This window comes from Callithrix jacchus, chromosome 19, assembly GCF_049354715.1.
Source record: "Callithrix jacchus isolate 240 chromosome 19, calJac240_pri, whole genome shotgun sequence".
NCBI classification, from domain to species: domain Eukaryota; kingdom Metazoa; phylum Chordata; class Mammalia; order Primates; family Cebidae; genus Callithrix; species Callithrix jacchus.
In genome coordinates, this window is record NC_133520.1 from 48,997,798 (window position 1) to 49,002,504 (window position 4,707).

The 4,707-nt window shown below is 42.8% G+C and overlaps 1 pseudogene; it reads left to right on the forward strand.

Moving 5' to 3' along the window:
* Positions 1 to 3,582: 3,582 nt before the first annotated feature.
* Positions 3,583 to 4,475, forward strand: LOC118149531 (small ribosomal subunit protein uS2B pseudogene; annotated as a pseudogene).
* The last annotated feature ends 232 nt before the right edge of the window (positions 4,476 to 4,707 follow it).

Sequence of the window (4,707 nt, forward strand, 5' to 3'; positions counted from 1 at the left end):
AGATTGTACCATTGCACTCCAGCCTGGGCAAGAGAAGAAGACTCCATCTCAAAAAAAAAAAAAAAGATGCCTTCTTCTCAGCTAAACCTAGAGCTAATGACAAAAGGAATTCTCATCTTTATTCTTTGTGAACTATCCATGATTCCATGATTGAGCTTTGCCTAAGAAACGCTTCTATGAACTAGGCTTGAAGATGAAGTTCAAAGCCAATATTCAGCTCTGTCAACATTTTCAGGACAAGCAGAGACCTTATCCTTGCCTGGAAGTTACAGGTCCATCTTTTGAGTTAGTAAAACCATGGGAAATCCTGCTGCTACTTCTACCAGGGATTTAAGAGCATAAAAGTTGTGAGATATTTACCTTGTTCAGCTTTCCTTCCATATATTGTATATACCGTACAGTACTTCCACACATAGTACAGTATTCAATGACAAGTTACTGGGAGCTTGCAATGTGAAAGTCAGAATTGGGAGGTGGGAGTTGGTGTTACATACACTACTGAGTGAGTTAGGGTTCTGCGGTGTTTAAGAACATGTCCCCTGGAGCCAACTGCCTGGCTCAAATTCTGTCTCCACCACTTAGTAAGTGAACTTAGGCAAGTCATATAACCCATCAGCAGAACTGGGGATAATAAAATATCTACCTATGTGGATGTTCTGAGGATTGAACTAGTTAATACTTAGAACAGGGCACCATATAGTTGTTTGTTATTAGGGAGAAAATATTATTTTGAACAGCTGAGGAAACTAGTGCTCAGAGAAGCGAACAGGCTTATCTAAAGTCACACTAACTGAAAAAAAATAGTAGGTGCTGACATTTGAACTCTAGTTTGTTGAATTCCAAATATAGTATTATAGTGTTCTGGTCCGTTCCTCCACCCCAAATGTTCTTATATAATGTTGGGTTTGTCTGATTGCTCAATATAACTTTTTTTTTTTTTTGAGATGGAATCACACTCTGTAGTCCAAGCTGGAGTACAATGGCACAATCTTTGCTCACTGCAACCTCCACCTCCCAGGCTCAAGCAATTCTCCTGCCTCAGCTTCCCGAGTAGCTGGGATTACAGGCACCCACCACCATGCCTAATTTCTGTGTTTTTAATAGAGACGGGTTTCATCATCTTGGCCAGGCTGGTTTCAAAATCCTGACTTCAAGTGATCTGCCAGCCTCAGCCTCCCAAAGTGCTGGTATTACAAGTGTGAGCCACCACACCCATCCTGTTCAATATAACTTATAAGTTCTATGTAAGTTTATATATAACCATGTTTTGCTGCAAATCTTGGTTGCATCTGAATCCAGTATATTACAGAAATCAACAGAGGTAATTCTACATCAATAGCCTTCTAAATGATCAAGACTGGGCTGGGTGCGGTGGCTCACACCTGTAATACCAGCACTTTGGGAGGCCGAGGTGGGCAGATCATGAGGTCAGGAGTTTGAGACCAGCCTGGCCAACATGGTGAAACCCCGTCTCTACCACAGATACAAAAATTGGCTGGGTGTGGTGGCAGGCACCTGGGATCCCAGCTATTTGGGAAGATGAGGCAGGAGAATTGCTTGAACCCAGGAGGCGGAGGTTGCAGTGAGCCGAGATCGCGCCATTGCACTCCCCTCCTGGGTTACAGAGCCAGACTCCATCTCAAAACAAACAAAAACTGACAGGATGTATAATACAAAGAGTGAACCCTAACGTAAACTATGAACTTGATAATGATTTGTCAATGTTGCTTAATTGATTGTAACAAATGTACCACTGTGGCGGTGATGTTGACCGCAGGGAGGCAGTGTGCACAGGGTGGGGTTATACAGGAACTCTCTACTTTCCACTTAACTTTGCTGAGTCTAAAACTGCTCTGAAAGATAAAGTCTATTTTTAAAAAATGACTTAACAATGTTTTCAGATATAAACATATGGTTTTGAATAAGTACACCTTCTGATTTTCAAAAAATGTTTTCCCATTATTAAACTCTTAGAACCTTTTTAAAAATAAATTAGTAAATTTTTATGCATGGTGATTTCAAAAGTACAATGAAGTCATTTGGCAGGAAAACTTCTTTGATAAGTTATTTTGTATGGTGAAGAATCACTCTAATGTGGTTGTATGATAAATCCAGGGATCCCTTTAAAAAGCACCACCAGGGTCCAGGCTCAGTGGCTCACACCTGTAATTCTAGCACTTTGGGAGACTGAGGCAGGTGGATCACTTGAGGTCAGGGTTTGAGACCAGCTTTGCCAACATGATGAAACCTTGTCTCCACTAAAAATACAAAAATTAGCTGGGTGTGGTGGCACATGCCTGTAATCCCAGCTACTTGGGAGACTGAGATAGGAGAATTGCTTGAACCTGGGAGGCGGAGGTTGCAATGAGCTGAGATTGGGCCACTGCCCTCCAGCCTGGGTGACAGAGCCAGACTCCATCTCAAAATAAATAAACAAATAAATAAAATAAAATAAAAAGCACCACCAGGAACGTCAGACTTTAAAACATCATTAAAACAGTATCTGAAAATTGGGGAGAAGATACTTCCAAATAATTATAATCTATGAAATAATTAGACATTTTCTCTCTGTTTTCTGATTGTTTTGTAATCTGGTGGCAATGCTGACTGGTGAAAATATTCCTAAGAAATAGCCAGATGATGTCATTGGATGCCAGAATAGAAGGTGCATCCCTGGAATCATGGGAAAAAGGAGACACATAAAATGGCCTTTTTCATTCTTGGGGACTAGAATGATTCTCTAATGTTAGTTTACTATGGTGGCTCATCCTGCTCCTGTGGGTGACTGTGGACAATCACAAACAAGAATTCCACTGGGATTCCAAACTTGAGAAGTATTAGGTAAGAGGCATTTTAGTGCCTTGCGGATTATATTCTAAGCTTGTTTTTTTTTTCCAGAAAAAGAGCACAGCATGTTTAAATACAATTCTAAATGCAAGGCCATCCTGCTCAAGCAGAAGAAAGAGATCCTTGAAAAGGTTGTGTATCTATGAGAGATCATCAAAAGTCCCTAAATGGAATGGGCTTACAACATCGGGAAAATCCACACAGAGACAATGGATCACTCAGCAAGGCTAGTTTACTTCCTGCAGGAAGGGTGCAACTCACCAGCAGTCTTGCCACGAGAGCACACCTGAACAAGGGAGACAAGGACATTTGTAACTTTCATAACCTGATGCAATTATCCTACTGCTGTGTCCAGTTTCCATTGGCTAGAAGTGGACCTCACATTCTATGCTTGACCTGATTGGCTAAAAACTTGGAAATTTTCTAAAGAGGTAAAAGCAGAGGAGAACAAAGGAAAAGAGGAAGTAACTTGAGGCATGCTTAGAGAAGCGATAACATTTCCAAATAAGGAATGGGAATAAGCTATGACCTAAGACTTGCCTGGGCTTGTCCAGGCATGTCAGGGCAACTTTAGGTTAAAGTGTAAGAAATAAGAACACGGGATGTGTTTATTTCTTTATTATGACTAATAGCTACTTTAAGATTATTAGCAAAAGCGCTTTCTGCGCTACCTGCCAAGGGCTCCATACGGCATTGTTCTGGATTCCCGTTGTAACTTAAAGGGAAACTTTCACCATGTCTGGAGCCCTTGATGTCCTGCAAATGAAGGAGGAGGATGTCCTTAAGTTCCTGGCAGAATGAACCCACTTAGGTGGCACCAACCTTGGCTTCCAGCTGGAACAGTGTATCTGTAAAAGGAAAAGTGATGGCACCTACATCATAAATCTGAAGAGGACCTGGGAGAAGCTTCTGCTGGCAGCTCGTGCCATCGTTGCCACTGAAAACCCTGCTGATGTCAGTGTTACATCCTCTAGGAATACTGGCCAGAGGGCCGTGCTGAAGTTCGCTCCTGCCACTGGAGCCACCCCAGTTGCTGGCCACTTCACTCCTGCAACCTTCACCAGCCAGATCCAGGCAGCCTTCTGGGAACCACGGCTGCTTGTGGTTACTGACCCAAGGGCTGATCACCAGCCTCTAACAGAGGCGTCTTATGTTAACCTACCTACCATTGCTCTGTGCAACACAGATTCTCCTCTGCGCTATGTGAACATTGCCATCCCATGCAACAACAAGGGAGCTCACTCAGTGGGTTTGATGTGGTGGATGCTGGCTGGGGAAGTTTTGTGCATGCCTGGCACCATTTCCTGTGAACACCTGGGGAGGTCATGCCTGATGTCTACTTCTACAGAGATCCTGAAGAGATTGAAAAAGAAGAGCAGGCTGCTGCTGAAAAGGCTGTGACCAAGGAGGAATTTCAGGGCGAATGGACTCCTGCGGCTCCTGAGTTCACTGCTACTCAGCCTGAGGTCGCACACTGGTCTGAGGCATGCAGGTTCCCTCTGTGCCTATGCAGCAGTTCCTACTGAAGCCTGAAGCACTCAGCCTGCCACGGAAGCCTGGTCTGCTGCTCCCACTGTTCAGGCGACTGGATGGGTAGGAGCAACCACTGAATGGTCTTAAGCTGTTCTTGTGTGGGCTCTTAAACAACATATAAGATTCATGGAAAATAAACATCGAGTTTCTAAAAAAAAAAAAAAAGATTATTAGCAAAAGCTTTAAAGTAAATTAACCTTTGAAGAAACTGATATTTATTTGTAATGACCTAAGAGGAAAGCTTTGAAGAGGAACCTTTATTTCCTACAGGAACAATGGAAATTGTGTAAAATAAAACCAGCAAGCAGGTGATTGTGATAAGGCCAA